Raw genomic sequence first — 26,660 nt, forward strand, 5'->3', positions numbered from 1 at the left:
AGAGCGCAGCGCAGCCCCCGGCCCCGCCGGGCGGCGCGGGGGAGGGGCGCGGCGCAGGCAAAGTTGCTGAGTTGCTTTGCACGCTCAGAAGTTGCAGCTGAGACGGCAGCTTCCCGCCCCCTTCCTGGACTCGGCGGCTCGCAACACACACCCACCCGTCACCACCCGCTACCTGCCCTCGCCCCTGCGGCCCCGGCCCGGACTCGGCAGCATCCCCTCCCGGCGCCCGCGAAGAGCCCAGGTTTCCAGCTGAGTCGGTCGGGGGGCGGGTGCACCCCACCTCCCCGCTCGGCCAGGGGTGGGGGGACGCGGGGGGAGGCGCCCCTCCACCCCGTCGCCTCGCGGCCGTGGGGCTTTTGCACTCTGCAAAGCTGAGCGGCTGGGAAGGCGTCGCCCACGCAGCCCCCGCGCCCTAGTCGACCCGGGCGGGGCTTGCGGAACGTGCCCCGGGCAGCGTTCGCATCCCCTCCCGAAGTGGGCTTCGCCGGGGGCAGCGGAAGGGGCTCCGCTGGGGGCTGAGGTCTCCAACAGGTGCTCGCGAGCCCATGTGACCAGGGAGGGGCCGCGCGGGGGAAGCCGGAGGTGGGGGCGGGGGCGGGCTCCCTCTGGGTCCCCCGCAGAGCCCGACGCCGGGTGCACCCCGCCCGCGGCGGCTTAGGGAGGGCTCGCAGGCTGCTCTACCGAGCGCCGGTGCCCTCGCGGCCTGCCGGGGAGGAGGAGGAGGAGGAGGAGCCGGAGGGGGAGGGAGGGATGCGAAAGTGGGTCAGGAATGTAACTGGACGCTGCGCACCCCCACGCAGAACCCCCCCCCCCCCCCGCCCCGTTGCCGGCAGAGGCGGCCAGCGCCAGCCTTGGAAAGCGAGTCTTTTGCTGTTGTGGTTCCCCAGCATTATCAGTGGACGGTTACCAGGGGATCCCGGGGGATGTGTTTCCCGGTGACCCTTTGGGAAGAAAAAGTTAGTTGCCTCAGTAACCGAGTTTGGCTTGGATGCAATGATGCAATGAATGTTCTAGGTGAGCCTGACCAGGACGAGGAGGCTGGGGCGGTGCTTGGGGGGTGGATTAACTTTTCTCATTACTGAACCAAGATGTGAAAGGAAAGCTGGGGAGGAGGTGGGCTTTGTCCTGTTTCGTGTTTGTTTTTTAACTGTTCCAGAGAACATAAATTAGACGTTTTTGCCTTAGAGTTGGAGTCTCCCAGATGTAGACGCCCCGGCTGCCATAAATTTCCCAAAATTCTTAACAAACGCTGACTTAGTTGATACAAAGTTTTGAAGCTGATACCCTAGAGTTTGGAAGGACTAGAGGACAGTGACAGTTTTGTATTTGGGGAAGGCTGGAGAAGCAAACATGAAAAGGCCTTTATTAAAAGGAGAAGAAGAAGAAAAACCCCAAAAACCCAGCCGTTCTCAAAGCAGAAGCAGTGAGAGCAGCCCAGTTAGTTCCCTCCTGAGCACCATCAGGGCACCTCACACCCTAAGCATGTGATTTAAAAGTGATGGGCTTTGGGTTTGAATGCTGGTGACAGAAGCAGAGTCAAGGAAAAAGAAAATCCTAGTAACAGAAGAGACTGCAAAAGGAGGGCTTAGAGCTTGAAGCTCTGCTTGAGCACCCTTACTGAGTTTTGTCCTATTTTCCTTCTGGTTTTGTTCGGGGGACCTTAGTCCCAGAGGATGGGACAGGGCTGTACAAGCAAGGCCCAAAGCACCATAAACCATAATGTCACAAACCCAGAAGAAATGTGTATCAGAAGCGAAACAGGGATGTGTTACCCTCTAAAGAGATCTTAAGAGTTATCTGAAAAGCTGACTTAGGAATTAGTGTAAATTTCTGTTTCCAAGGCAACCCTAGATAAACCCTAGTACCCTGCATTAAAGAGTGTGTGTTCATAGAAAGCAAAAACTGGTAATTTTTGTAAATTGAATCATATTCTGAAGGGGTTATAAAGAAGAGGTTATTTTGTAGTGAAAACTCTGCTGGACATCTAACCATCCCCAGGTTACCTTTTTTTTTTTAGACTTCACTGAGATGTCTTGCCAGTTAAATGGAATAATAATCATTAATAATAATAGCTGGTCTGCTTTGGGCTGGGAGACTTGGACATTTCACATGACTTTCTACACAGAGGCTCTTCAGTTCAACTGGTCAAAGTCTTCATTCTCACTTAAAGAGGTGGCCTAAACTGTAGACCAACTACACTGGAATCTGGCAAATCCCTTACATGGAATTCTCTTCCATTCTGAACGTAAAGGGCAGAGTTATCACAAAGTTTTCTGGAAACTTGAAAAAAAAAAAAGAATACTTTCACGATCTTATATTTTGTCACTTTGTTAAGGAGCATGGTTTCCTTCTGTGTGAGATAAGTAGATTTTAAAACCTTGTAGAGATGAATTGAAAATTTAAGTTAAACATGAAGTGGTGGGGTGCCTGGGTGGTTCAGTGGGTTAAGCATCTGACTTCGGCTCAGGTCATGATCCCAGGTCCTGGGATCGGGCCCCACATCGCGCTCCCTGCTCACTGTGAATCTGCTTCTCCCTCTTCTCCCCGCTCATTATGTCTCTCTAATAAATAATTAAAAATTATTTTCTTAAAAAAAAAAGGGACACACTTCCTACTCCCCACACCCCAAATTTCATCTGAGTTCATGAAACATTTCTACGTAGGACGGTCTTCATTTAGTTGTAAGTCTGATTTATAAAACAATTAAATGAAGGAGTGAGTATTTTCTTACGAAAGGCTTAACAATAGGATCCTTAGGGTTGTGAATTGTCCTTGTGTATTGAAAACATTTAGTTACATAAATTTGGGGGCACTTTTCCAGAAACCATCCATGTGTAGTATTTTCTCCCAGAGATTATTTGGGCCATGCATTTGTAAGCATGTACCAACTGCCAACCCCCCCCCCACCGCCGAAATATTTTTTTTGAATGAACACAAATATTTTTTTTTTTGAATGAACCAACTGCTTTGGCACAGAACTGAGTGATGTATTGTGGAGATTACAGAGAAGCATATGCATGTTCCTGAGGAGTCAAATCTGTGGTTGAGTTGGAGACTACAGCTGGATGACAAATACAAGAAATTTAACTGTTCAGGAGTTAAGTAAAAATATATGCCTGTATGCCTAAGAAGAGATGATGGAGTCATAGATGAAAAGTACCAGGAGTTGAGAAATGGAATGAGAAATTAAACTTTTCAGGGGCACCTGGGTGGCTCAGTGGATTAAAGCCTCTGCCTTTGGCTCAGGTCATGATCCCAGGGTCCTGGGATCGAGATCCACATTGAACTCTCTGCTCAGCAGGGAGCATGCTTCCTCCTCTCTCTCTGCCTGCCTCTCTGCCTACTTGTGATCTCTGTCAAGTAAATAAATTTTTAAAATCTTAAAAAAAAAAAAAAGAAATTAAACATTTCGGCAGGGGGTGGGGTGGGTGCCTGGGTGTCTCAGTCGGTTAAGTGCTACCTTCATCTCAGTCAGGATCCCAGGAGTCTGGCATCAGATTCTCTGCTCAGTGGGGAGTCTGCTTCTCCCTCTCCCTCTGCTGCTCCCCTGCTTGTGCTCGCCCTCCCTTTGTCAACTAAATAAATTCTTTAAAAAAAAATAAGCATCTTTTTCTTCTTCTATTTATTCTCTAAGATGTTAGTGGTGAACCTAAGTTGCTTCTCTCTGTGAGAATGAAGGTTTGCTCTTTTTAGGGAGATGTCTCCCAATCCAGACAGCCAGTATGTGATTGACTGTCCATGAGAAGTTAATCTTAAAGGGCCCTGGGAGCTTCCAGGGGGTCAGAGAGCAGAGGGTGTGAGGGACAGTGAAAGGGAGAGGTCACACCCTTACTTGGGAAGGGCTCAGATGTTGCCCGGTGCTGGGTGTGTTCTGGGAAGGGTTGCTGTCAGGGCAGCCATCAGGAAGTTCTCCAGAGGGAGTTGGTAGAACTTGAACTTGGGCCTTCAAGGATGTAGACGATTTTTATAGCTAGGAAGAAAAAGTGGTAGAAATGAGATAAGCCGAGAGGCAGGAAGTCACAGGGCACATTAGGGGAATTTGAATCAATCAGCTTTGTTACAGGAGATGGGTCAAACGTGAAATCTGTCATTTGACTGGTAGGTCAGGGACAAACCGGTTAGGGACCATGAATACCTGTCCAGGGTTGGCAGAAGGACTTTATCTGCAGGTGACAGGGAATTATGACACGATTTTGAGTAAGGGAAATGCATGGTCACCATTGCATTTGGGGAAGGTTAATCTTGTGCGTTAGATTGGAATGGGGGTGTAGGGACTAAGAGGACCTATTGAAGGGATCCAAGGCAGACTGGTCACATACAGTATTGATGGTAATTGGCTAGAAGGCAATGCTTTGTGAGTTGTTCTAAAAGGAAAATTGGTAACATTTTATAGTATGAGGATGTGGAGGGCAGTGGATAAGAATTTAAATCTAGAAGCTGTGAGAAGGTGGCACTATGAGCAGAAATGGGAACAGGAGGCCAGTATTCAAGGTAAATTGAAGAGTTGATCTGAGACATGGAATTTGAAGCTGCGATTGGTAGCTGGGGTGAGAGAAAGTGGATGAGTCTTGGCTGGAGATGGAGATGTGAGTCATCTGTGTAGAAGTAGGTGGTCATTGGTCAGAGGTGTGGAATGAACTTGAACTTGGTGGCAAAAGGACCAGTGTGAGGGAGCATTCCCAAGTAGAATTTCTCTGTGTATAAAAAAACATACCAAGACATATATATATGATTTTTTCAAAATTCTCCTCCTTCCTCATAAAGTACAACAAAGTGGTCATTCCCGGGGCTGTCGTTAGAGCCCATCTACTGACCCAGCCCTGTTCTAGCCCAAGTGGTTTCCCTCCACGGCTCCTGAACCTGGCTCATGAGATTATAGGTCCCACCCCATGGCACCAAATCACCATCTCCTGACCTCCCAACTCCCTATTCTTAATAAGCTTTCCAGGCCACTCCAGTATGGGTTCCCTGGGGGAAACAATGCTTTAGCCAGTTCGTTCTACCGGTTCTGAGACCTTCCCCAGCCTCCTGTCTGCCCTTGGGAGAGAGCAAGAGTTCTTGCTTTGCCTGTGTCCGTTTCAGCCTGTCCTTTTGCTTTTGTTTCTAATGGACAGTCATTGATAGGCAGGGCTGGAAGTTGTTTTTATCCAGATGACCTGCTGCTTTCCAAATTTAGCACTGGTTGGAAGCGGGGATGGATGTGTCAGAAGTCCTCTGCCCTGCTAGGTAGGAAGGGGATTTGGGTTGACGCGCGGTGTATGGTGCTGAGTGACTCACAGTTTGTCCCTCAAGCCTGCGGGAGATGATGCAATAAGCCAGGCCCTGGGCAGACCACTTCCTGTACCTTTGGAGGCACAGACCCAGGGTGTGGTATTTGGCAGTTTTCTCAGGAGGAGACTGTTTGGCCGATCCTTTCCAAGGGAAGAGGCAGAGAGGTAAGGCAGGGGAAGCTGTTGGCTCTACACACCACAAGTCCTCCAGTTCAGAAAGGAGCAGTCAGAAATCCAGGGCTGGTTTTCTAAAAGGCGACCACGATTAACACTGTTTTCAAAGAACACCTGTCTACCCAAGGCTCTGTTTCTTTCTGTCTTGTCAGAAAAACAAACGTCTGTCCTGTTGAACAGTAGCAAACAGTCCTTCACGGCCAACTTTCAGTTAACCTGATGCTACAAATTATTATCTGGCTACAAATTATCATTTGCCCTTCCTTTTCTTTTCTTGTTTATAAACGAGGAAGACAAATCCACCATCTGATGTTATGGCCCTGCGGGACTAGCAGGTAGAAACTAAGGACTAAAGTGGTTGGGGGAGGTTGAGTGGGCAGCATCGTCCCCCCACCCTCCCCAAGCGAGATTCAACTGTTCAACTGTCCATTTTTCTAAGTTTGTAACTGTTGAGGCCAAGGGTGGTTTTTTGTTGTTGAGCTTTTTTTTTTTTTTTTAAATCCTCACTGAAGAACAGTAAAAGATGATAAAATCTAAGTTTGGGTTTTCTTTCTTTCTTCCTTTCTTTCTTTTTGAAACTCTGGTAAAATACGCATCACATAAAATATACCATCTTCACGCTTTTTTAAGTGTACATTTAGTACTGTGAAGTACATTCACATTGCTAGGCACTAGAATCTAGGTTTTTGAACTCATTTACAGTATGAGGGACTATTCCAAAAATGTCAGGAAATGAATCCTAGGTTATACACAAAACTATGAATGAGAGGGAATGGCATTAACATTGGCTTAGAGCTTTCAGATGGGAGCTCTCCCGAGGGAAGGAGCTTGTAGGATGGGCCTGCCTGGGGACAGCTTTTCACAGCAGCTAATGGCAAAGTTAATTAGTATGGAGGGAAAAGGCAATTTTATGCTTGAGGTTTCTTTAAGATGCCAGAAATAGTACGAGCACCTTGATACCAATTTTAAAGTTTTCTGGAAGCTCTAAGAGTAGGAGAGAAGGTGTCAGTCAAACATGAACTTAGAGAATTTGATTTACACACTTGCCCAGAGTTTCCAGAGTTTATTTTTGTATACTCTGTGGAAAATTCTCTCGATGGACGTGGAGGGGTAGGTCATATTTGCCACCGTTATCCTATTTTTTCTAGTGAAATCTGATGGATTTATGAAAATAGAGGTATCAACAACCAAAAAAAATTCAAAATGAGCAAGAACCTGTGAATTTATTATCAGGTAAAGCATCATGGGACAAATAAAACAACTTTTAAGGTTAAATAGTTGAGTAAGATTCGCAAGAAAGATTGGAGGCATTGTTGCTGTTTGTCAGAGTTCTTGGTCAACCGAAATCTATTACAGTTCACTCTTTTTTTTTTTTTTTTAACATTAGAAAATTTATTTTCACAACCCTTTACTGTTTGCACTCAGTCATTCAGAATACCCACAAAACAGGTTTGGAGCCAGTCACTCCAACAGGATGGCAGCTGCAGTCACAGAGAATGGTGTGTTCATGTTCTACCAAAGGAGAAATGCCTTCCCTTATCTCTCGTGGCTTTGGAAATTTATAGCTTCTCGAACAACCTATTTAAGAAGTGCTGCCAACTTTGAGAAAACTTATAGAATCGTTCGGAGTTTATCTTATTCAAGAAGGCTTTAGTCAACTTTTGCTTATCAGTCCTGAGAAGATGTGTTAAAACCAGTCTGGCCACTTTTTTTTTAATATAGCATGTGAGAAGGCCCTTAGAAAAGCGTTTTGAAACAATATCAGTGTTGGAACGAAAATGGAACACCTTTTTAAAAAACATTAAAAAAATCGAAATATAGTTGACATACAGTATTGTATTTGTTTCAGGTGTACAACATAGTGATTAGACAGTTCTGTACCTCATACTATGCTCATCGTGGAAAGTGTAATTATCATCTGTCACCATGCCACATTATTACAATATTATTTTCATTATTACAGTGTTATTGACTATGTTCCTCATTCTGTACTCTTCCTTGCCCTGAATTTTTTTTTTTAATAACTGAAAGTTTGTACCTCTTAATCCCATCTACCTTTTTCAGTCTCCTTCCCCTCCCCCAACCATCAGTTTGTTCTCGGGATTCATTATTCTGTTTCCGTTTGTTTGCTCATTTGTTTTGTTTCACACAGAAGTAAAATCAAATGGTATTTCTCTTTCCCTGTCTGACTTATCTCATAGTATCATTAGCATGGTACCCTCTAGGTCCATCCATGTCGTTGCAAATGGAAAGAGCTCATTCTGTTTTATGCGGAGTAATATTCCATTGTATGTATGTAACGCATCTTCTTTTTTTTTTTTTTAAAGATTGTTTATCTATTTATTTGACAGAGAGAGATCACAAGTAGACAGACAGAGAGGCAGGCAGAGAGAGAGAGGGAAGCAGGCTCACTGCTGAGCAGAGAGCCCAATGCGGGACTCGATCCCAGGACCCCGAGATCATGACCCGAGCCGAAGGCAGTGGCTTAACCCACGGAGCCACCCAGGCGCCCCTGTAACGCATCTTCTTGAGAATTCTACTGCTGAACCACTAATGCGAGCTACCACATCTTCTTTATCTGTTCATCTATCAGTGGACACTTAGGTTGCTTCCAGAACTTGGCTGTTGCAAATAATGCTGAGGTAGACATAGCGGTGAGGGGCCCCTGGGTGGCTCAGTTGGTTAAGCGTCAGACCGTTGATAGAGGTGTAGGTCATGATCTTGGGCTGCTGGGATGGAGCCCCTCCTCAGGCCCCATCCTTCTCGTGGAGTCTGCATGGGATTCTCTTTCTCCGTCTCCCTTTGCCCCTCCCCCCTGCTTGTGCGCGCATGCGCTCTCTCTCGCTCGCTTACTCTCTAAATGAATAAATAAAATATTTAAAAATAAATATAGGAATGTGTATATCTTTTTGAATTAGTGTTTTCATAAAACTGAATGCTTTTAAATTAGAATATTTATGGTCTGTAAAAGTCTTAGTTTGGAGGACTCATAATTTAATAGCCAAGATTTCATGGTAGGAGCTTAATCACTAGTGGAAGGGTTTCCATTGATAGCTCTACCAGGCATAGGCAGTTTAGAATTTCAACAAGAACTTGGAATACCTACGTCTTCACAGTCTTGTGTGCAGGGCACACACACACACGTGCACCCAGTATAATTCACTGAATTCTGTTTAGAAGCAGACTTTATATAGGTATTAGAATCAACTGGGTTTTTTCTTTTCTTTTAAAGATTTAATTTATTTATTTGTCAGAGAGGAAGAGAGCAGCAGGCAGAAAAAGAAGCAGGCTCCAGCTGAGCAAGGAGCCCAACGTGGGACTGGAACCCAGGCCTCTGGGATTTTCACCTGAGCAGAAGGCAGACAACTTAACCAACTCAGCCACTCTGGCATCCCATATCAACTGCTCTGTATTGCAGTGTTAGGAGATGTTTGTCCTTCCCAGAATAGCATAGTCATGGGTTTTAGCTAATTGCAAAAAGAAATTCATATCGCCACATCACAGATCTATAGAAATGCAAGCTCGGGTGGTCCTGGGAGTCTCACGTATTTCAATTTTGTCTTTTATTTATTTTTTATTTTTAAAAAAGATTTCATTTATTTTTTTGAGAGAAAGAGAGAGCACACGGGTGTGGGGAGGAGAGTGAGTGGGAGAGGGAGAGGGAGAAGCAGACTCCCTGCTTAGCAGGGAGCCTGATGCTGGACTCAATTCCAGAACCCTGGGATCATGACCAGAGCCAAAGGCAGATGCTTAACCGACTGAACCACCCAGGTGCCCCAACTTTTCTTTTAAAGCTGAATTTTTACGTTTTACTAGAAAAATAGTCCAGCTTTTAAGACTGAACAATCCCACAATCTACATGAGCCTATTTTACAGTGAAATTCTGTAATGATAAATGCTGGACATTTCTATACTGCGTGTTCGTACGGAAATATTTTGTTCAATAGCTGTGCCCCTGTGCTTTGTCATTTCTGTGTTTAACAGAGTCTTCTGCCTCCTGAAATGTCAGCCTAGCCCTCAGACTCATGTGTATTTTACTTCTGATTATCTTGGTCCTCCGCCAGCCTCCTATTTGACACTTTCCGCACAGGCCTATGGGTGCTTCTGGATGTTGAGCTGTTAATCTTTTTACTGTTTCCTGTCACTTTTCCCTGTGATTGATGCTTGTGAGCCCGAGGGGGGAAAAGTGATGAAAATGACTTTGAAAACAGCTTTGAAAAGGAGTATTTTAAGTTGGACTTGGGTCTTACCTAAGACCATAAAATGACTGAAAAAGCGCGCAGTCTGTTTTGTAAGGCAGTACCTCGGCGCTTGCAGGGAGTAAGCTGGCATTCTAAAGAACACTTTGTAGTTGAAGTGAAGAGGGTTTTCCTCGTGCTTTTGCGGGGATTCAGATATCCGGGTCTGTGGTGTGAGGTAGGGCAGGAATTCGGAGATGATCTGTATTCAGTTCTAGGGAAAGTTTACAGACAGGGGCCCTCATTCCTTTGGGATGAAAAATGAAATTCTTTCTGAGTTGTAGTCATTACCCAAACTCAGAATCTATTATCTCCCCAATATTTCCTCTACCCCAGACCCAATCCAATTCATTAATTCTGGGTTTGACTTTGGAGGCCCCTCCCCCACTTGCCACCAGGCCCCACTGGGTGCAGAGAATGTGAGAAGAAAATATTCAAACCTCTGTTGTAGTTTTCAGCTTGCCTGATGTTTTTCAGTTTGTTAAAATTGTGGTAAAATAGATGTTGCATAAAATGTGCTGTTGTAACTCTTTCCTAAGCGCACTGCTCAGTGGCATGAATTACATTCACCTTGTTATGTGACCATCACCACTGTCCATTTCCAGAATTATTCATCACCCCAAAGAGAAACCCTGTAGCCATCAGGCAGTCACTTTCCAAGTCCCTGTTCACCCTCTACTCTACTTTCTGTCTTTTATGGCCATTCTAGATAGTTTGTGTCCTTATATGGCAGTCCTCCCCTTACCCACGGTTTCACTTTCTGAGCCTCCAGTTATCCGCGGTCAACCATGGTCCAGAAGCAAACAGATCCTCATTCAGAGGTACCCTCAGAAGGTCAGTACCGCCTAACACTGCATGACAGCGCCTACGTCACACTTCCTCCCATCACGCAGGCGTTTTATCATCTCATACCAATCCAAGAGGAAGCAGGGTGTGTAGAGTCCAGAAAGATATTTTGAGAGAGAGACCACATTCACATAACTTTTATTGCAGAATATTGTTTCAGTTCTATTTTTTTAAAGTCTTGTTAATTCTTACTTTGTCTAATTTATAAATTAAACTTGATCATACATATGTATGAATAGGAAAAACATAGTATATATAGGGTTCGATGCTGTCTGTGGTCTTAGGCATCTACTGGGGTTCTTGGAACGCATCCCCCACAGATGGGGGGGGGCTGTGTGTCCTTTTGGGTCTGGTTTATATTTTCAGAGTCTGTGTTGTAGCATGTATCATTCTTCATTCCTTTTGATGGCTGAGTCATATTCTGCTGTCGTACCTAGATAGACCACATTCTGTTTATCCGTCTGTGGATGGACATCTGTGTTGTTTCCACACTTGGGCTATTTTGAATAATGCTGCTCTGAACATAGGCATACAAGTATCAGTTCAGATCTCTGTTTTAGTTCTTTTGGGTAGATACCTCAGAGTAGAATTACTCATGTGGTAACTCCAAGCTTGACATGGTTTGAGGAACCACCGGGCTGTTTTCCACAGTGGCTGTGCCAATTTCGCTTTCCCACCAATAACGTAGGAGGGTCCTAGTCTCCACCTCTTTGCAGCTCTTTTTTTTTTTTTTCGTATTATAGCCATCCTAGTGGATGTGAAGTGGTATCTTGTGGCTTTGATTTTCATTTCCCTGGTGACTAAGGATGTTGAGCATCTTTTCTGCTCATCGGTCAGCTGTACGTCTTCTCTGGAGAAATGTGTGTTAAGTCCTCTGCATGGTCCATTTTTGTGTATGATCTATGATGTCTAATAGCTGTGTGTACAGATGATACATACAACATGCATATACTTGGATATAGGCAAACTGTGTTTTAAAGATGAGAGATGTACTTTTAAACAGTTTGGAGACCATTATTATGGTCTACAACAACGATCTGTTTTATTTCCTATTGCCTGACATTAGCAGGAAACTACTGATAAAAATTCTCAAGCTTTTATCAGTGAGAGTCTTACTTGCCCAAAGGTGATGTGTTTATTGGAGACTTCATAGGAAAGCAACCACAGGGTCCCAGGGCTGTCCTTCAGGATGTTCCCCTGTTACCTAAGAAAGTAAATCTCCTTGGATGGGTTTCAAGTTAGACATGCCTCATGCTCAATTGTATTTTGTGGTTAATAATGGCATTTCTTGGGGCACCTGAGTGGATCAGTGGGTTAAAGCCTCTGCCTTCGGCTTGGGTCATGATCCCAGGGTCCTGGGATTGAGTCCCGCATTGGGCTCTCTGCTCCACGGGGAGCCTGCTTCCTCCTCTCTCTCTGCCTGCCTATCTGCCTAGTTGTGATTTCTCTCTGTCAAATAAATAAAATATTAAAAAAATAATAATGGCATTTCTTTTTTTTTTTAAGTTTCTATTTAAACCCCAGGTAGTTCATGTACAATGGGGTATTAGTTGCAGGTATATCATTTAGTGATTCGACACTAAATTATATTGTGTTTACAGTCACTAAATTTAATGAGACTCCCGGTGTCATCCCAACAAGTGCCTTTCATGATTTTAGTGTATCTTATTAAGAGATAGAAATGGTCTTTCAGGGGCATCTAGGAGTCGTTAAGCGTCTCTGTCTTTGCCTTAGGTCATGATCCCAGGGTTCTGGGATCAAGCCCCGTATGGGATGGGCTCCCTCCTCAGTGGGGAGCCTGCTTCTCCCTCTCCCGCTCCCCCTGCTTATGTTCCTCTCACTAACTTTCTCTCTATCAAATAAATAAATAAAATTTAAAAAAGAAAAGAAATGGTCTTTAATGCTGGGTCACATAGGAGAGCCAGAAGGCATAGAATAAATCTAAAGGAGAGGCTTGGCTCCATCATCATCATCATCATCATCTTCATCATCATCATTATTATTATTTTATTATTTCATTCATAAACCTTGATTATAAAGAGATTAACTTTGAGGCCTATATAATGACCCAAGAGCATTTTAGGACTTAGGGGTTTCTTTTGTTTTGTTTTGTTTTTTTAACAGATTGGCTTTTCCCATTGTGGTTCTCTTCTCTGAGGGTAACTTTTGTGAAGTGACCCTAAAACGCCAGCCTCTGTCCAGGGTGAGACATCACCATCCTAGCAATCCTAGCACATCGTGGTGTATTTTTTGGAAAGTGTCCACACTGGCAGGCGTTTTCCAAATAAAACATTTGTTTCAGTAAACAAGTGTTTTATCCAGCAGCCCAAGTGGAGAATTTTAAAACCATGTTTGTTTTGCCAGCAAACATTTTGTTTCAATCCTTGCAGCTAAACAAGTGGGTAGGATTTAAGTGCCTCCCAGTAAAAACAAATGCAGAGCCATTTTCAGAAAGCGCTGGCAGAGAGAAATCCATTTGCTGTCAGAGTGTGAGTTGAGACATCCGGGGTAATATATTGTACTTTCTTTCTTTTTTCTTTTTTTTTTTAAGATTTTATTTATTTATTTGACAGAGAGGTAGAGCACAAGTAGGCAGAGAGGCAGGCAAAGGGAGAGGGAGAAGCAGGCTCTCGGCTGAGCAGGGAGCTCCCCACAGGGCTCGATCTCAGGACCCCAGGATCACAATTCAAACCCAAGGCAGACGCTTAACCGACTGAGCCACCCAGGAGTCCCTATATTTTACTTTCTGTATAGCTCTGTACTTGGTTGCAGTCAGAGTGGGAAGTGAAGTCTCACCTTTGGGTAAGGGCTGATAACTCTGTTTGAAGGCAAGAGATGAAGAGATATAAAAGAAGTGTTGAAAAGTATTGTTATGTTGCTGTATATCAATCTTAGATCGTGGCTTTGAAATGTGACTCAAGCATCAAGGATTTGCTCTGCTCTGCATTTCTTACCTCTTTTCTAATTATTTTTATGGTAATCCGCCCCCAGTGGATAATGCAACCCAACGTCCATGTGAATCACCAGACTTTCGTCTTCTCACTTGTATAAAAATGGTAGTAAAATCAGATTTGGGGGAGTTCGTTGTTGCTTTCATTTAGGGTACTGTGTAATTGAACACTTGAGCTGTCTCCCGTAGATTATCTTCTGAAATAGATCTGTGAATGTTTTTGTTTGAAAGTACGTGGTGTGCTTTTCTTTTTGAAAAGCAAACCTCTCTCCTATTCAGGAAGATGAATTGTGCTTTCTTAAGAGGATAATCAGAAATTATGAAATACAGCATATAGGCAGAATACTGTAGAGAATAGATAGATGTGGTTTAAAGAATAATGAACGCGTGGCATCCATAACCCCCGTCCAGATGAATACAGCACTGCCTTAGAAATCGACTTCAAGGGGCGCCTGGGTGGCTCAGTGGGTTAAGCCTCTGCCTTCAGCTCAGGTCATGATCCCAGGGTTCTGGGATCGAGCCCCGCATCGGGCTCTCTGCTTGGCAGGGAGCCTGCTTCTCTTCCTCTCTCTCTGCCCGCCTCTCTGCCTTCTTGTGATCTGTCTGTCGAATAAATAAATAAAATCTTAAAAAAAGGAAAAAAGAAATCTACTTCAAAGGGCAGCTGGGTGTCTCAGTCGCTTAAGCATCCAGCTCTTGATTTCTGCTCAGGTCATAATCTCAGGGTCACGATCTTAGGGTCTAAAGATCGAAGATCGCCCCTACTTGGGCTCTGCGCTTAGCAGGGAGTCTGCTTGAGATTCTCTCTCTCTACTCTCCCCCTCCTCACCCCACGCGTAGGTGTGCTCTCTCGCTCTCAAATAAATAAATAAATCTTTAAAAATCCACTTCAAAACCACCTTCCTCTTCCCCCACAGGAAGTTTCCAATTATGTAGGTCTCCTTAAATGCCATCACTTAGTTTTGCAAGTGTTGGGCATATATTACTTTTTACTTGCTCGTTTTATTAACAATACGCTTGCCATATTGTTGATGCCGGGTTGATGTCTAGATCCGAGGTTCATTCATTTTCCTTGTTTGGCCTTCCTATGTACTACGACGACACGTTTCTCTACTTTGCTGTTGACGGACATTTGAACTGCTTGCAGCTTGAGTCTGATGAAAAAGGCTGTTGAGAACATTCTTGTATGTGTGTAAATCCCCTAATCCAGTTGTGCAACAGTTTTTCTAGGGTGCAAAGAGGTGGATTGTTGGGTGGTAGAGCATCTGTATTTTTAACTTTACGCTATAATTCCAAACTGTTTTCCAGAGGGTTTGCTCCAGTTTATACTCCCTATAACAGTGAATGAGAGTTCTCGTTGCTCGACATCTTCGCCAAAACTTGGTATCGCTGGACTTTGAATTTTTGCCAAGCTGGTGAATATGAAATGAGGTCTCATTGCGCTTTTAATCTGCTTTTCCCTGGTTAATAAGGTCTATGGCCATTTGGATATCCTTTTTTCTTGAGTGTTTTAAACTTTTTGCCCATTTTCCTATGGATTGTCTTCTTCTTCCTGATTTGTTGCCGACTGGCAGGCTTCCTTTATATATTTTTTTAATTATTATTTTTTTAAGAGTTTATTTATTTATTTGAGAGAGAGAATGAGAGAGAGAGCACGAAAAGGAGGAGAATCAGAGGGAGAAGCAGGATGCCTGCTGAGCAGGGATCCCAATGTAGGACTCGATCCTGGGACTCCAGGGTCATGACCTGAGCGGAAGGCAGTCACTTAACCAACTGAGCCACCCAGGTGCCCCTAAAAGATCATTTTATTTTTCAAAGACTTTATATTTTATTTATTTATTTGAGAGATAGAGAGAGCACAAACCAGGAGAAGAGTCAGAGGGAGAAGCAGACTCCCCACTGAGCCGAGAGTGGTGCTCGATCCCAGGACCCTGGGATCAGGACCTGAGCCAAAGGCAGATGCTTAACCGACTGAGCCACCCAGGCGTCCCCCCTTTATATATTTTGATAGGAATGTTTCGTCAATTATATGTGTAGCAAATATCTGACCACTCTGACTTTTCTTTTTCCTCTGTTTATGATGACTTTGGAGGCACACAAACTCTTTAATCTCAATATTGTTGGGTTTAACGATTGATTTCTTTGCAGTTGATACTTTCGTATCGTGTTTAAGAAACTCTTCCTTATCTCCAGTTCATGAAGACACTCATGTTTATTCTTTGTAGTTTTGCCTTTCATATGCGATTTTATTGTATTTTATTTATCTGAAACTGGTTTTGCAAATGAGGTAAGGCAGGGGTCTATTTTCATTTTTTGTCTAAATGAGTATTTGTTATCCAACCATGACTTAATACTACCTGTGTCATATGTCAAGTGGCCATTTGTGCAACAGACCTTTTTAATCAGTTTCTGCATTCCCTATTCTATTCCACTGGTCTCGACCAATGCTAGATCCAACCCTGCACTGTCTTCATTACCGTAGCCAAGAGTGAATCAGGATGTTTGGGAGGGCGTGTTCTTCCACCTCCTGGCTTTTTGCCCTTCTACATTAAATTTTAGAAGCAGCACAGAGTCCCTAACAGGACCTGTTGGAATTTTGTTGGGACTGCATGGAATCTGTGGACCGGTTTGGGGGGCAACTGACATGTTTACAGCAGAGAGTCTACCCTATTGAATGGCAGTGTGCATAGTCTTTAAAAGGATGGTGCCCAACTTCCTGGGGCTCAGATCCTGGCTCTGCTCTTCATTGGCTCCATCACCCCGGAGAATGTATTTAACCTTGGTGGACCTCCATTTCCTTATGTATTAATAGGGATCGTGAGAGTACCTCCCTTAGAAGATTAAATGATTAAATGTGTTGCATAGAATATGTGTAAAGCACATAGTAAGCATTATATAAGTGCACAGACACTGAGTGTTCTGTGTTTATTTATATCCTTTGCAATGCCACAAAGTTTTATAATTTTCTTTGTAAAACTATATATAACCTATATAAAACTTACTGCTACATATACATGGAGAAATATAAATGATATATATTCCTAGGAATGCTAAAAATTTGGGTGCTATGATAAATGGTATTTTTAAAACTTTTTGGAGGGTATAAAATATGATATCTTTAGTATCTTTTATGAGCTGATTTTGGTCATCTTTGATTAATACTTATGAAGCGCTTGTACTGCTAATAGATACTGCTTAGAGCAGGCAGGAAATACGGATGCTTCCTTCCAGGTGATTGTCCCTCATAATTACTGCTCTGGTCTCATGGGATTGAATGTTTGATCCATTTTGCATAATTTTAAACTGTTGTATCCCATTGACTTCTGTTGTTGAAACCTGCCTGAGAGTTTGGCAGTCTGGTTCATTACGTTGTATATTAGGCTGCTTTCTGTCCATTGTTTCTTTTAAATTTATGAGATCATTATATTTTAATCCTTTCTTTTCTTTTTAAAAAATATTTATTTATTTGACAGAGAGACACAGTGAGAGAGGGAACACAAGCAGGGGGAGGGGCAGAGGGAGAAGCAGACTCTCCTCTGAGCAGGGAGCCTGATGCAGAGCTCGATCCCAGGACCCTGAGATCGTAACCTGAGCCAAAGGCAGACGCTTAACGACTGAGCCACCCAGGCGCCCTATTTTAATTATAGACCAACCACAGTGTGCTTGAGACCCTGTTATGTTTTATTTCTAATGCTCTGATTGCTCTCTAAATTCAGTACTGTGAAGATGAGATTAGCATCACACCTTCACACGTAGACTTGAATAAGCTTGGTCTGGGCAACAACTAAAATTGCTTTTTTTCCCATTTGTCTGTGTGTCACATATGTCTCAATGGAGTTACAGGTTTGTTTGTTTTTTTAAGATTTTATTTATTTATCAGAGAGAGAGAGAGAGTGCGCGGGCGCACAAGCAGGCAGTGTGGCAGGCAGAGAGGGAAAGAGAAGCAGGCTTCCCACCGAGCAAGGAGCCCGATGCAGGACTCGATCCCAGGACCCTGGAATCATGACCTGAGCTGAAGGCAGCGGCTTAACCCACTGAGCCACCCAGGCGTCCCGAGCTACAAGTTTTTTAAAAAAGCAAAAAGGAAGCCAGTATGGGAACCAATATATATTTATATGTATAAAAATATATATTGGTTCCTCTTGACTTGTGTTTCAGTTCTAAGCTTTCTGGTCATGTGGGACTCCACCTCATGTGGGAGGTGAGGACCCGCGCCGCGAGCCTCCCTATGATTTCATTTTGCATCACAGGAGGCAGAAACTCAAAGTGAAACCAATGAAAAAACCAATGTATTCTTAATGGTTTTTACCCAAACCATAAATCCGTCTCTTGGAGGGAGAGGGGAATCACCCAGCATTTGATCTGGTTTCTTCTGCATGTCCCAACCAGTCTTTGCCAGTTCAGTGACCATCTGCTGGGACTCCCTCAAAGAATTCATTGAAAATTCAGATTCCTGGGCCTGACCTACACCAAGGGAATAAGACAAGGGGGTGGGGGAGGAGGAGGCAGGGACTTGAATATTTTTGAAGATTCCCTGGTGGTACTGACAGTCACACAGGACCTGGTAACAGGTGGGCTTTTGTTTTCATTGCTCACACATCACTGGCCGGAAAAATTCACAGGAGGTTTGATACAACATAGCCAACACCTAGTAAGCACCATGTGTCAGGCACTTCATGTTCAACCCTGCGAATAGACATTAATTATTATTAGCCCCATTTTATGGAAGAGGAAACTGAGGCACTCAAAGGTTAACTAACTTGCCCTGAGTCAAACAGCTGATGCAGAAGGTCCTTGTCTTTGGGGATCCTAAAAACACAGTCCTGACTTTTGTTAATTACAAAACGGACTGGTCTCCAGCAGAAATGGACCCAGAGCGTCCACTTGGATCATAATCGTGTCTTGGTATCATGTTATGTGCCTTGTAAGTTATTAATTCCTTTAGCAAGTCCTTACTGGGCATTTAGTGTCCCCAGAGCTTGGGGTAGAGTTTCTACAAAAGGAAGGCATGTACAGGAAACTCGTGTATCAGACAGAGTAGTGACTTCTTAGCAGATGCCTGTGCAGAGATAAGAGGATTTCAGGGTGGGGTAGAGGAAGTCTAGAGCTCTCCCCTTGCATCAGGCCAAGGGTTTTGGGTGTATTCTCCCATTTATTCCTTACAAGAGTCCTCTTTGAGACCTAAGGAAACTTGCCTGTGCTCAGACAGCCTCTCCGTCCTGGTTGTGATCATGAAAATAATGTCTACCTCTCTCCAGAACCTCGCATTGAGCCACTGGATTTTCTGCTTTTAACTACATAATCAAATAGGATTTTTCTGTTTTCTAGAGATGCTCTACATCTGATAATCATCCAGACAGTCCAGTCACTAAGATCACTCGGGGGTGGGTGATCTTTTCAATGACTTCTAATACCATTCATCATTTGCTTAGCCTCCCCATTTTGTCCCCTGGTTCTGTTGTCCTTGGCTGGCCTTTGAGTCAGGTAAGAATCCTTCACAGCTATTATCATGGCCAGGTTCATGGCCAATACAGGATTAACAGATGTCTAGGGACTGGAGGAAGCCCAGGCTGTGTTTTAAAGGAACATCATAGCTTTTGCTCACTGCCCTGCAGAAGTGGGGTGGCCTCCCGTGCCCTAATTGGGCCCCACAATTTTCATGAGAGGATGGCAAATGTCTGTTAACATGCCATATGCAGGTGGGAATTCAGTATACTTATTTCCCAGCTACTTCAGAATTGTGGAGTGTTTGGTCATGAAGGAACCTTAGAAATCATCTAGCTCAATTACTCCATCTTCCTGAAAAGGGAAGGAGAAACCTACATTTTCAGTGACTTGTTAAATGTGACTAGTTTATTGGCAAGACCAGAACCCGGTTCCTGACACAGCACAGTCCTTTTCTTCTATCCTTTTCATCTGATTTTGTGCTGGCACAGCCATAATCAAGCTGAATCATGACATGATAAGCCATAAGGATTTAATCTCAAAATGATTCATATGGTAAGGCTTTCTTTTTATTTTCTTTTTTTAAAGATTTTATTTATTTATTTGAGAGAGAGAGAGAGAAAACACGTGAACAGGGGGAGGGCCAGAGGGAGAGGGAGAGAGAACCTCAAGCAGACTCCATGCTGAACAGGGAGCAAGATAAAGGGCTTGATCGCATAACCCTAAGATCCCAACTTGAGCTGAAACCAAGGGTCTGACGCTTAGCCCACTGAGCCACTCAGGTGCCCCAGGACTTTCTTTTTAAAGGCAGATTTACCATCCTTATTATGTATTATTTAGGCTAGTGATAAAGTTATTTTACATTTCTAAATATACAAGGGTAGATGACAGGAGAGACTCCTCTAAAATATTATCAGGCCTGCTGGAGAGCTTCCTATTCAGCAAAGTAGAAAACCCACTTATGGATATTGTGTTTGTACATGTTTTCAATGGAGAAGAAGAAAGCCTACCAAAAAGAGAACCAAAGAAGAGATACATATTGTTATCACCATTATGACTTTTTCATCTATTTTAGGCTTCCTGCCTTACTGTCATGGCCTGGGACATACTGGCATGGGCTGTGCCTTAGACCATGCTTCTGAACACATTGTCTTTGGACAATGGCCCATAGTTGGAGAAACCTCATAATTCATACATTCATTAAATTTACTGTTTCATTCATACAAAATAGTGCCATCAGTGTTGACCAGTGAATGCAGTAACATCACAGTCCATGCCTCTTCTCCATATGAATTCTGTCACGTTGACTTACACTGAGAGACAGAAGAGCCCCATGGCCTTTTTCTTTCCTGGTTAACATTCTCCTGAAGCGTAACATCCACACAGGAAGGGATACACGTCATAAATGTATAATTCCCTGAATTTTCACAAAATGAACACACCCCAGAGCTCTTGAACACCAGAGACCTGGTTTCATCATCTGGCTTCATCATTTCTATTCGTGTAACTTTAGGCAAATTAATTCACCTTTTTGAGCCTCAATTTTCTCAACTGTTAATAACATTTCATAGGTATTTGTGGAGAGAAAAGATAATATATATGTAACTGACCTGATATGTTCCCGCTTCTTCTTCCTGTCCTTAATTCCAGGACAGCTTCTGCAAATGAGCCCCCTCAACGTGATTTAGACCAGTGGTAATGGAAAATTTGGAACATTAAGTAACAGGTCCTGTGGTTCTGGAAGTGTACATGATAATATGGGCCACAGCTGCCTTTGACCAGTTCTCTTCAAGGGCTCATCTCAGAATCTGGCTTGAAGTAGATTAAAGTTTCACCCCATTTACTTATTCTTATATGCCCTACTCTGTCCTCAAAAGGGATTATGGAAATACACATAGGACGACAGTATTTAAAATAAGTATGTGAGGGGCGCCTGTCTGGCTCAGATGGTTAGGCGTCTGCCTTTGGCTCAGGTTATGATCTCCAGTCCCTGGGATCGAGCCCCACATTAGGCTCCCAGCTCACCGGAGAGTCTGCTTCTCCCTCTCCCCCTGCCTCTCCCCCTGCTTGAGCTCTTTCTATCTCTGTCTCTGTATCTCTCTCAAATGAATAAATAAAAAATCTATATAAAAAAAAGAAATGCATCTAAACTCCTAAAAAATAAAAATAAAATAAGTAAGTGAATCAAAGCTGAAGTAGAAATGTATACATTATATCCTGAAACCCAGATCACTTGTTAGTTGTGGGGTTCAAAGTTGGTTTTGAGCTGCCTAACGGTCAAAACAAATAAGGGAAATGATTAGTAATAAGATTTAGAGGGTGCTTATAATAAGAAACCAAACCAATTACGCAGGAGAAGCAGTTTTTTCTTGGCACCAAGACCTTCTTTCCATCAGTCTTCACAAAGACAGCTGGATGGAAAGTGGTAGGATTCCCTGTAATAGATAAAATTATCTGATTTAATAATGCTGTGTCTTGGGCTCTGCCTGGCCATATGCAGGTGGCACAAAGCCAATGCCTAATTTAGTAAAAATTGTTTTATAAATAACCATCAACTGATGAAATTCTATCCTTGAGTGTATTTCAGTGATATGATCAAAATTAATATAGGCTGATTACATGTAACCGATAAATCCATTTATGAGGGTTCTAAATCCATCAGGCAGTGGCATGGTGAATGGGAATTCTGTGTTTAGGCTGGATGGGGGAAGAAGAATTTCCAGCTGTTCTAAAGGAGGAAGCATGCTCTTTAAGAAGTAAGGTCAGGGGAAACAGAGTGGACTTTTCCCAGTAAACTGCCATCTGAAGGATAGGATAGGTCATAAAGGGCTTGATTGGGGAGGTACAAAATATCTTCCTTGGAAACATTGGAATACCCTCCCCCTTGAGGAGCAGATTTGGGGTAGGATAAAGAGGTCAGTTTTGGACATGCTGGGTTTGCAGCCTTCCTGCATGGAAAGTTGTATTTTGTGCACACATACATGTGCACGCATGCACACACACACACACACACACACAGGCGCGTGCATCCTTGTCTTATATTGGGTAGTTAGAGTCTCTGGCAGATTCCAGCTAAATTGAATCAATGAATATATATATATATATATGCAAATCAATGTGTGTGTATATACACACACACACACAAATGATTTAAAATGGGGTTGGGTTTTAAAGTTTGAAATTCAGATGTATGTGAAATAAAAACACCCCTAATAGTAGAAGCAAACATGGTGTTTTCTTATTATCATTGGTCAAGCAGTGGGCCTCAAGGTCTGGCTTGGAGAACCCTGGGAATCCCTGATTATCTTTTCAATGGGTCCAGGAGGTCAAAACTTTTTTTTTTTTTTTTTAAAGATTTTATTTTTTTGACAGAGAGAGATCACAAGTAGGCAGAGAGAGAAGGGGAAGCAGGCTCCCCACTAAGCAGAGAACCTGATGTAGGGCTTGATCCCAGGGACCCTGAGATCATGACCTGAGCTGAAGGTAGAGGCTTAACCCACTGAGCCACCCAGGTGCCCCGGTCAAAACTATTTTTATGGCAATAATAGGATTTGCTTTTTTTCCCTTTATCTTTTTTTGTTTGGTTGGTTGGTTTTTTTACTCTTCTTTCTTTCTGGACTTACCCAGACGGTGCTTGACGTGTGCTAGTGCACAGACTGCAGAGAATCTAGTCATCTGTAAAGCCAGGCATTGGAAGAGATTTGCAAAAATGTAAAACAGTGTATGCTTCTCATTAAATTTTGTTTTGAAAATAGAGTTATTTTTCATAAAAGTATGCTATTTGTGTTAACGTGTGATGGCTTTATTGTTGTTCTTTTAGATAATACATTTAATTTATTCTTAGTTTTATCTTCATATATGGAACATCCTGAGGGAGATCATCTACATAAGCAAAAGCTCCTTGGGGTCATCAGTCATTTTAAGTGTTTAAAAGAGTCCTGGGGCGCCTGGGTGGCTCATTGGGTTAAGCCTCTGCCTTCGGCTCGGGTCATGATCTCAGGGTCCTGGGATCGAGCCCCACATCGGGTTCTCCGCTCAGTGGGGAGCCTGCTTCCCTGCCTCTCTCTCTGCTTGCCTCTCTGCCTAGTTGTGATTTCTCTCTGTCAAATAAATAAATAAAATCTAAAAAAAAAAAAAAAAAAAAAGAGCCCTGAAGGGGCACCTGGGTGGCTCAGTCGCTAAGCATCTGCCTTCAGCTCAGGTCATGATCCCAGGGTCTTGGGATTGAGCCCCGCATCAGGCTCCCTGCTCTGTGGGAGGCCTGCTTCTCCCTTTCTCACTCCCCCTGCTTGTGTTCCCTCTCTCGCTGTGTCTCTATCAAATAAATAAATAAAATCTAAAAAAAATAAAAATAAAAAAAGATAAAGGAGTCCTGAAACCAGAGTTTGAGAACCCCCATGTTAGACATTTACTGTAGACTTTGCTCACACCATGCACTAATAATGGTACACAGAGCAGCGTAGGCCCTAGGGTCTAAGAAATGCTCCCCCACCTCACTGCGAGCCGGCCTCCCCTTGCTCCTGCTCTCTCTCTCAAATAAATAAATAAAATCTTTAAAGAAAAGTGTCAAAAAATCAGACTCATTAAGCAGTTTTCAGTGTATAAAAGAGCAAGACATACAGTTGGTGTATCGTTGTGACTCTGGAATTGGCAGAACGTGGCCCTGTGAGCGAATGAAGGTCACTGTTCACTGTGGACAAGGCTCTGGGCGGATCCTTGCAGGCATCCCATTTTACAGCAATCCTGGATAGTATCTAATGTTGTGGGTCTTTATAGGCAAAGAAACTGAACCTCAGGGAGACTAGATAATTTGTCTAAGTTGTTAGCTAGTAAGGGGGAGAACCAGGATCTGTGTGTGTGTAGCCTCTTTGCTGCAGGAAGTCTTTCTCTTTTAAGGAAACTAGGGACTTGCCCTTGAGCAATCCCAGGTCCGCTTGAAGGGCGGGTCTTGCCCTGCTGCTGGCGGTGTATCTTTTGAACCATGTTCTCGCACACACGTGGGGAGGGCGTGTGGTGAAGAAACCTTCACAGCAGGCTGGAAATCTTCCATCACAAAAGCAGTCAGGTAAATCTGACTGATGTTATCTCCGAAGGAGTTTCAACCAGTGGGGAACCTTGGTTAACCAGGAGAGTCCACCCACCGGGTCCTGACCACCAATAAAATAACCATGATGAGGTCTGTGCTCTTAGACCGTCTTTCTGGCACAGCCAGTTAAGGTTTCAAATCACTTCTCTCTTGGCCAAGTTAGATTATTGTGACACGTCTCCTAGAGGGGACCCGAGGGGTGCGGGGGGCCCTTCGAGGAGCCCCTTTAGATTCAAAGCCAGTAATTCCCAGCCACTTGGGGTCTTCCTGGCCACTGCCATGGTAGGACTCTCTGGTTCCAGAGGTGCCTCCTCTAAGCTGACACTCTCTCCCCTCCCCCTTAAGCCCTCTCCCAGAAAGACATGGTGACCTGCGATCAGAGCCCAGGGTAAGGACCACTTCACGTATCAGCCCTTCCAGAAAGCAGTCTAAACCCTGTGCACAGCTCTGGAATCTTTCCAGAGCCTCGGAAACTGGAAACCAGTCCCTTCTAAATGGAGAGCACCCACGCATACCCACAACTAATCTTCCTCTCGGGATGGAATGAGGGCCTCTACTTGCCAGATTTTGGAGCTCTGTACTAGCTCCGCCCCTGTCTTTCTATCCTTTGAAACCCCTGTTGCAAGTACAGCCGCAGAAGCACCAGGAGGGAGCCGGTGATGGTAGGCTCTGCTGAGAGCAGCAACTGTTGTCATACGTCAGAGTTCCAAACGCTCTGCTCCGTCTTACCAGTGTCCTCCGGATGGCTTCTTGGTGGAAAAACTGCTTGCTGTAGTTAGCTGGCCAGCAGAGCTCTCTCCGGGCGTGGATGCCACATCTTCTCCCATCCCTCCTTCCTGGGGCTGCCCTAGCAGCACGGGCTGCTTGCAACAGCTCTCACCCAGCCTCCAGACCCCTCGCTAACCTTTGTCCCGGTAGCTCGGTGAAATGCAGTGCGTGCGTGGGGCAGGCAGAAAAACAGCATGTCTGGGCTCAGAACAGGTTTTTTTTCCCCCCTTTCAACCCAAAGTCTTCCTTACCATCGGTCATTCTTTTGATCGTAGGTTACATAAGGGCCCTTCCCCAGCTTTGCCCACTCCCGTGTCTTGCTTTGCTTTGGGGACAGCAGGAGTTCCCCGGAAGGAGACTTAGGACAAAGTGAGTGTTTGGCGGGCGAGGAGTAAATGACTCCCTCTGTACCATCTCAGGAAATGCATCACACGTGCTTCCTTCCCTCCTGGCCTTGTGGCAGTGCTGTTCCTTTCCATCCTCGAGGCGACACTCCCTGACTCGGAGGGTGGTGGTCCGCAGCCTGGGGCATTCAGAGTTGTCTGGACAAAGCAAGTGAGACTTGTTGGTCTGTTTTAATCACACCTCTTTGAAGGGAGTCAGCATCCTTATTTCAGTAGGGGTCAGGCAGGTCAGAGGGGCCCTCCCGGGTGTGACTTCTGGGACGGGAGTGGGAAAGCCTGTGCTTCGGCGTGACACAGGGTTGCTCTGACCTTGGGCAGCTTAACCCCTCTAAACTTCCCCTCTACAAAAGGGGAGCCTATCTCTGCCTCCAAGGGTCGTGGCAAGGGTCAGAAGAGAGTGTGTAGACAAATCCCCGGGCTCCAGATGGAGTCAGGGCTCTTGGGACGCGTGAGCTTCTGTTTGTATCCAACTTCATGGTCCAGACCTGTTTACAGGGCAGGTTTTGGTGGCTCTGAACCCCCTGCAACTGGCATCAGTAAAACCAAAGGAGACCGTGCCTGCGGGGAAATCTATAGCTGCTTGCGACCTTGGAAGGGAAAGAGAATAGAGTGGCTTCGGGCTCCTTGAGTCACCAGAGCCGGGAGCAAGGCCCAGGGCAGATGAGAGGCCCCGAGGGACACCCAGACTGAGGAAGGGTGGGTTTGCAGCCCGGCCTACCGGCTGTGTGGGTGCTTTTCCCTCTTTCCCTGCTTGCTTTTCCTCTTGGACAGCCTGCTGCCAGACAACTGGGGAGCTTAGCAGGGTTCGGGCAATCTGTACCAGCGCCACGCCCCCTGATGACATCGCAGACCCTGGTGCCACTTGCCCACAGCGGCAACGTGGCCTTGTCAGGCCACTGTCCCACGGAGGCCTTCAGGTTTCCAGTAGCGAGAAGACACTGGACGCTGGGGAATCGGGAGTCCCGAACCCAAGTCCCAGGGTTACGTGGCTCTGGACCTTTGCAAATCCCATCAGCTCTCCGAACCCGCTTCCTCCTACGTAGTTGAGTGTCGTGAGTCTGGAGTCATGGGTCACAGGAGGCCCTGAGATCTTCCCACGCACACACGTGTGTTCTCGCTGCCCTCTCCCGAGAGCGAGCCCAGCTCTTGGCGATCAGCCCCCGAGGCACCATCTGTAACTACCAGGACCTCTCAAATCCGTTTTTGAGAAATCACAGTGTGGGGGCCCTGGGATATGCAACCGTGAGCAGGGGTGCTGGACCAGCACCGGGTTCCCAGCACACCCTCCAGCTACACCACCACTTCCCCTCAGCCCTGCCCTTCTCAGCTCCCACCTTGAACCTGCTTCTCCTCCACCACAGCCTGAGAGCCAGAGATATCAATGAATCTTTCACTTTCCGTGTGCTCTCCCTGAATGAGTCGTCACTTCTATTTTTTTCTAGCTTTGCTCTCTGATCTTAAGGGTCACATCCAACAGAA

At 44.7% G+C, this 26,660-nt stretch overlaps 1 protein-coding gene across 1 annotated transcript in view; it reads left to right on the forward strand.

The window, feature by feature from the left end:
- The first annotated feature begins 222 nt into the window (after nucleotides 1–222).
- RREB1 (ras responsive element binding protein 1) overlaps nucleotides 223–26,660 on the forward strand; it is a 178,636-nt gene continuing 152,198 nt past the window's right edge. The window contains exon 1 of the mRNA XM_046005478.1: nucleotides 223–241. The gene's annotated coding sequence lies outside the window, so the exon portion shown is untranslated. The remainder of the gene's footprint in view (nucleotides 242–26,660) is intronic.

This window comes from Meles meles, chromosome 5, assembly GCF_922984935.1.
Source record: "Meles meles chromosome 5, mMelMel3.1 paternal haplotype, whole genome shotgun sequence".
Lineage (NCBI taxonomy): Eukaryota > Metazoa > Chordata > Mammalia > Carnivora > Mustelidae > Meles > Meles meles.